Source organism: Arachis hypogaea, chromosome 3 (assembly GCF_003086295.3).
Source record: "Arachis hypogaea cultivar Tifrunner chromosome 3, arahy.Tifrunner.gnm2.J5K5, whole genome shotgun sequence".
Taxonomy (NCBI): Eukaryota; Viridiplantae; Streptophyta; class Magnoliopsida; order Fabales; family Fabaceae; genus Arachis; species Arachis hypogaea.
In genome coordinates this window covers 36416944-36423900 of record NC_092038.1, presented here as the reverse complement: position 1 = coordinate 36423900, position 6957 = coordinate 36416944, and the positions used below count along the sequence as shown (strand labels likewise).

Genomic DNA, 6957 nt, shown 5'->3' with positions numbered 1-6957 from the left:
TGTCCTCATCAATGGGGATGTCTCCCTTTATGTCAACTCCAACTGAATAACAGAGGTGACAAATGAGATGAGGAAAGGCTAACCTTGCCAAGGTGGAGGTCTTGTCCGCCACTTTATAGAGTTCTTGGGCTATAACCTCATGAACTTCTATTTCTTCTCCAATCATGATGCTATGGATCATGATGGCCCGGTCTATGGTAACTTCGGACCGGTTGCTAGTGGGGATGATTGAGCGTTGTATGAACTCTAACCACCCTCTAGCCACGGGCTTGAGGTCATGCCTTCTCAATTGGACCGGCTTTCCTCTTGAATCTTGCTTCCATTGTGCGCCCTCTTCACATATAACTGTGAGGACTTGGTCCAACCTTTGATCAAAGTTGACCCTTCTAGTGTAAGGATGCTCATCTCCTTGCATCATAGGCAAGTTGAACGCCACCCTCACACTCTCCGAACTAAAATCCAAGTATTTCCCCCGAACCATAGTAAGATAATTCTTTGGATTCGGGTTCACACTTTGGTCATGGTTCTTGGTGATCCATGCATTGGCATAGAACTCTTGAACCATCAAGATTCCGACTTGTTGAATGGGGTTGGTAAGAACTTCCCAACCTCTTCTTCGGATCTCATGTCGGATCTCCGGATATTCACCCTTTTTGAGTGAAAAAGGGACCTCGGGGATCACCTTCTTCAAGGCCACAACTTCATAGAAGTGGACTTGATGCACCTTTGAGAGGAATCTATCCATCTCCCATGACTCGGAGGTGGAAGCCTTTGCCTTCCTTTCCTTTCTAGAGGTTTCTCCGGCCTTGGATGCCATAATGGTTATGGAAAAACGAAAAAGCAACGCTTTTACCACACCAAACTTAAAATGTTTGCTCGTCCTCGAGCAAAAGAAGAAAGAAGAGAGTAGAAGAATAAGAAATGAGGAAGAGGGAGATGGTGGTGTGTTCGGCCAAAGAGGGGGAGAAGTGGTGTTTAGGTTGTGTGAAAATGAAGGGTTGAAGAAGGGTATATATAGGAGAGAGGGGGTAAAGGGTTCGGCCATGATGGGTGGGTTTGGGAGGGAAAGTGGTTTGAATTTGAAGGGTGAGGTTGGTGGGGGTTTATGAAGGATGGATGTGAGTGGTGAAGAGAAAGATGGGATTTGATAGGTGAGGGGTTTTTGGGGAAGAGGTGTTGAGGTGATTGGTGAATGGGGGAAGAAGAGAGAGAGTGATGGTAGGGTCCTGTGGGGTCCACAGATCCTGTGGTGTCAAGGAAAAGGCATCCTTGCACCAAATGGCATCAAAATCCACGTTTTGAGCCATTTCTGGCGTTAAACGCCGGGCTGGTGCCCATTCCTGGCGTTTAACGCCAGGTTCTTGCCCTTTACTGGCGTTTAACGCCAGTCTGGTGCCCCTTTCTGGCGTTAAACGCCCAGAAGGGTGCCAGACTGGGCGTTAAACGCCCAACTGCTAGGCTGACTGGCGTTTAAACGCCAGCAGCATCTTCCTCCAGGGTGTGCTGTTTTTCTTCCTGTTTTTCATTTTGTTTTTGCTTTTTTCATTGTTTTTGTGACTTCTTATGATCATCAACCTACAAAAAAGATAAAATAACAAAAGAAAATAATTAATTATAAAACATTGGGTTGCCTCCCAACAAGCGCTTCTTTATTGTCATTAGCTTGACAGAGGACTCTCATGGAGCCTCAGAAATGCTCAGAACCGTGTTTGAACCTCCCAACACCAAACTTAGAGTTTGAATGTGGGGGTTCAACACCAAACTTAGAGTTTGGTTGTGGCCTCCCAACACCAAACTTAGAGCTTGGTTGTGGGGGCTCTGTTTGGCTCTGTTTTGAGAGAAGCCCTTCATGCTTCCTCTCCATGATGACAGAGGTATATCCTTGGGCCTTAAACACCAAGGATTCTTCATTCACTTGAATGATCAACTCTCCTCTATCAACATCAATTACAGCCTTTGTTGTGGCTAGGAAGGGTCTGCCAAGGATGATGGATTCATCCATGCATTTCCCATTCTCTAGGACTATGAAATCAGTAGGGATGTAATGGTCTTCAATCTTCACCAAAACATCCTCTACAAGTCCATAAGCTTGTTTTCTTGAGTTGTCTGCCATCTCTAGTGAGATTTTTGCAGCGTGTACCTCATAGATCCCTAATTTCTCCATTACAGAGAGGGGCATGAGGTTTACGCTTGATCCTAAGTCACACAAGGCCTTCTTGAAGGTCATGGTGCCTATGGTACAAGGTATAGAAAACTTCCCAGGGTCCTGCCTCTTTTGAGGCAATTGCTGCCTAGACAAGTTATCCAGTTCTTTGGTGAGCAAAGGGGGTTCATCCTCCCAAGTCTCATTTCCAAATAACTTGTCATTTAGCTTCATGATTGCTCCAAGGTATTTAGCAACTTGCTCTTCAGTGACATACTCATCCTCTTCAGAAGAAGAATACTCATCAGAGCTCATGAATGGCAGAAGTAAGTCCAATGGAATCTCTATGGTCTCATCTTGAGCCTCAGATTCCCAAGGTTCCTCATTGGGGAACTCATTGGAGGTCAGTGGGCGTCCATTGAGGTCTTCCTCAGTGGCGTTCACTGCCTCTTCTTCCTCCCAGAATTCGGCCATGTTGATGGCCTTGCACTCTCCTTTTGGATTTTCTTCTGTGTTGCTTGGAAGAGTACTTGGAGGGAGTTCAGTAATTTTCTTGCTCAGCTGACCCACTTGTCCTTCCAGATTCCTAATGGAAGATCTAGTTTCAGTCATAAAACTTTGAGTGGTTTTGATTAGATCAGAGACCATGGTTGCCAAGTCAGAATTATTCTGCTTGGAACTCTCTGTCTGTTGCTGAGAAGATGATGGAAAAGGCTTGCTATTGCTAAACCTGTTTCTTCCACCATTATTGTTATTGAAACCTTGTTGGGGTCTCTGTTGATCCTTCCATGAAAGATTTGGATGATTCCTCCATGAAGGATTGTAGGTGTTTCCATAGGGTTCTCCCATGTAATTCACCTCTTCTATTGAAGGGTTCTCAGGATCATAAGCTTCTTCCTCAGATGAAGCTTCCTTAGTACTGCTTGGTGCATTTTGCATCCCAGACAGACTTCGAGAAATCATATTGACTTGTTGAGTCAATATTTTATTCTGAGCCAATATGGCATTCAGAGTGTCAATCTCAAGAACTCCTTTCTTCTGACTAGTCCCATTGTTCACAGGATTTCTTTCAGAAGTGTACATGAATTGGTTATTTGCAACCATTTCAATCAGTTCTTGAGCTTCAGTAGGCGTCTTCTTCAGATGAAGAGATCCTCCAGAAGAGCTATCCAAAGACATCTTGGACAGTTCAGAGAGACCATCATAGAAAATACCTATGATGCTCCATTCAGAAAGCATATCAGTGGGACACTTTCTGATCAATTGTTTGTATCTTTCCCAAGCTTCATAGAGGGATTCTCCTTCCTTCTGTCTGAAGGTTTGGACTTCCACTCTAAGCTTACTCAATTTTTGAGGTGGAAAGAACTTTGCCAAGAAGGCATTGACTAGCTTTTCCCAAGAGTCCAGGCTTTCTTTAGGTTGAGAATCCAACCATGTTCTAGCTCTGTCTCTTACAGCAAAAGGGAATAGCATCAGTCTGTAGACCTCAGGGTCAACCCCATTAGTCTTGACTGTGTCACAGATTTGCAAGAACTCAGCTAAAAACTGATGAGGATCTTCCAAAGGAAGTCCATGGAACTTGCAATTCTGTTGCATTAGAGAAACTAATTGAGGCTTAAGCTCAAAGTTGTTTGCTCCAATGCAGGGATAGAGATGCTTCTCCCATAGAAGTCGGGAGTAGGTGCAGTAAAGTCACCCAGCACCTTCCTTGCATTGTTGGCATTGTTGTTGTTTTCGGCTGCCATTTGTCCCTTTTCTTTGAAGAGTTCGTTCAAGTGCTCTAAAGAGAGTTGTGCTTTGGCTTCTCTTAGCTTTCTCTTTAAGGTCCTTTCAGGTTCAGGATCAGCCTCAACAAGAATGCCTTTGTCTTTGCTCTTGCTCATAAGAAAGAGAAGAGAACAAGAAAATATGGAATCCTCTATGTCACAGTATAGCGATTCCTTTAGGTGTCAGAGGAAAAGAAGAGTAGAAGACAGAAGTGGAAAATTCGAACTTATCAGAAAGAATGGAGTTCGAATTTTTGCATTAAAGGATAGTGTTAGTCCATAAATAGAAGGATGTGAGAAGGAGGGAAGTAATTTTCGAAAATTAAGTGAAAAATTTTGAAAACATTTTTGAAAAACATTACTTAATTTTCGAAAATGAAAATGGAAAAGAAATCAAGTGATTTTTGAAAAAGATTTTGAAATTAGAAATCAAAAGGATTTGATTGAAAACTATTTTGAAAAAGATGTGGTTAAGAAGATATGATTGATTTTAAAAAAATGTGATTGAGAAGATATGATTTGAAAAATATTTTAAAAAGATTTGATTTGAAAATAATTTGAAAAGATATGATTTTAAAATTAATGACTTGCCTAACAAGAAAAGATATGATTCAAACATAAAACCTTCCTCAACAGAAAAGGCAAAAAATGTTCAATCAAATCATTAATTGTTAGTAAGTATCTTTGAAAAAGGAAAGAAGTTAATTTTGAAAAAGATTTGATTGAAAAATTGATTTGAAAAAGATTTGATTTGGAAGAAATTTTGAAAACTTAGAAAAAAATTGATTTGAAAACAAAATCTTCCCCCTTTAGCCATCCTGGCGTTAAACGCCCAGAATGGTATCCATTCTGGTGTTTAACGCCCAAAATGCTACCCTTTTGGGCGTTAAACGCCCAACCAGGTACCCTAGCTGGCGTTTAAACGCCAGTCTGTCCTTCTTCACTGGGCGTTTTGAACGCCCAGCTTTTTCTGTGCAATTCCTCTGCTGTATGTTCTGAATCTTCAATTCTCTGTATTATTGACTTGAAAAGACACAAATTAAAAATATTTTTGGATTTTTAATAATAAGGACAAACCAAAATGCAACAAGAATCAAATGACAATGCATGCAAGACACCAAACTTAGCAGTTTGTATACTACTGACACTAACAAAACGAAAATGCATATGAGACACACAAAACACTCAAGTCAATAGAATTCAAAGATCAGATCACGCAAATCATCAAGAACATCTTGGAGATCAATAAGACATATGAATGCATGCAATTGACACCAAACTTATGATGGGACTAGACTCAAACAAGAAATATTTTTGGATTTTATGATTTTGTAAATTTTTTTGTGTTTTTCAAAAATTAAGTGGAAAAAGGTATCAAAATTCTCAATGAGAATTCCAGGAATCAGTGCAATGCTAGTCTAAGACTCCGGTCCAGGAATTAGACATGGCTTCACAGCCAGCCAAGCTTTCGAAGAAAGCTTCGGTCCAAAACACTAGACATGGCCAGAGGCCAGCCAAGCCTTAGCAGATCACTGCTCCAAAAGCAAGATTGATGAAAAATCAACAAGTTCTTGTGATGATGAGTTGAAACCTCGGTCCAATGAGATTAGACATGGCTTCTCAGCCAGCCAGATTTCAACAAATCATCATGAAACTCTAGAACTCATCTTCAAGAATTTCGAAAAAAATAAATACCTAATCTAAGCAACAAGATGAACCGTCAGTTGTCCAGCCTAAACAATCCCGGGCAATAATACCAAAAACTTGATGTTGTTGCCGGATCTTGGCACTGATGTTACCAAAAGCTTGCTCAAAACTTGAACAATCCCCGGCAACGGCGCCAAAAACTTGGTAGCGTTGCCGGCTTTTGGCACTAATGTTACCGGACAGAAAGCTTGCTCAAAACTTGAACAATCCCCGGCAACGGCGCCAAAAACTTGGTAGCGCGAAATTGTGAACATTACTTTTTCACAACTCTCATAATCCCCGGTAATGGCTCCAAACACGTGGTGGCTCAATACCATGGCATTACACAACTTCGCACAACTAACCAGCAAGTGCACTGGGTCGTCCAAGTAATAAACCTTACGCGAGTAAGGGTCGATCCCACGGAGATTGTTAGTATTGAAGCAAGCTATGGTCATCTTGTAAATCTTAGTCAGGCAAACTCAAATGGATATAGTGATGAACGAAAATAACACAAAGGTAAAGATAGAGATACTTATGTAATTCATTGGTAGGAACTTCAGATAAGCGTATGAAGACGCCTTCCCTTCCGTCTCTCTGCTTTCCTACTGCCTTCATCCAATTCTTCTTACTCCTTTCCATGGCAAGCTCGTGTAGGGTTTCACTGTTGTCAGCAGCTACCTCCCATCCTCGCAGTGAAAACTAATGCTCATGCACTCTGTCACAGTGCGGCTAATCACCGGTTTGGTTCCCTCCCCTACCGGAATAGAATCACTCTTTTGCGTCTGTCACTAACGCCCAGTAGGTTACAGGTTTGAAGCACGTCACAGTCATTCAATCATTGAATCCTACTCAGAATACCACAGACAAGGTTTAGACCTTCCGGATTCTCTTGAATGCCGCCATCAGGTCCTGCCTATACCACGAAGACTCTGATCTCACGGAATGGTTGGCTCGTTTGTCAGGCGAGCGCTCGGTTGTCAGGCGATCAACCATGCATCGTGCAATCAGGAATCCAAGAGATATTCACCAAGCCTCAAATGCTTGTAGAACAAGAGTGGTTGTCAGTCACTTTGTTCATGAGTGAGAATGGTGATGGGCGTCAATCATCACCTTCATCAAGTTGAAGAACAAGTGATATCTTGGAACAAGAACAAGCGGAATTGAATTGAAGAACAATAGTAATTGCATTAATACTCGAGGTACAGCAGAGCTCCACACCTTAATCTATGGTGTGTAGAAGCTCCACCGTTGAAAATACATAAGCATAAGGTCTAGGCATGGCCGAATGGCCAGCCTCCCAATGATCTAAGATAGCATAAAAATGAAGATAGCTACCAAAGTCCGATCTAGAGATCTAAA

The 6957-nt window shown here is 41.8% G+C and overlaps 1 non-coding gene across 1 annotated transcript; it reads left to right on the top strand.

Moving 5' to 3' along the window:
* Positions 1-3376: 3376 nt before the first annotated feature.
* On the top strand, positions 3377-3484 carry LOC112793447 (small nucleolar RNA R71). The gene has a single exon (XR_003198137.1). It is a non-coding gene; the product is annotated as a small nucleolar RNA R71 (small nucleolar RNA).
* Positions 3485-6957: the final 3473 nt, after the last annotated feature.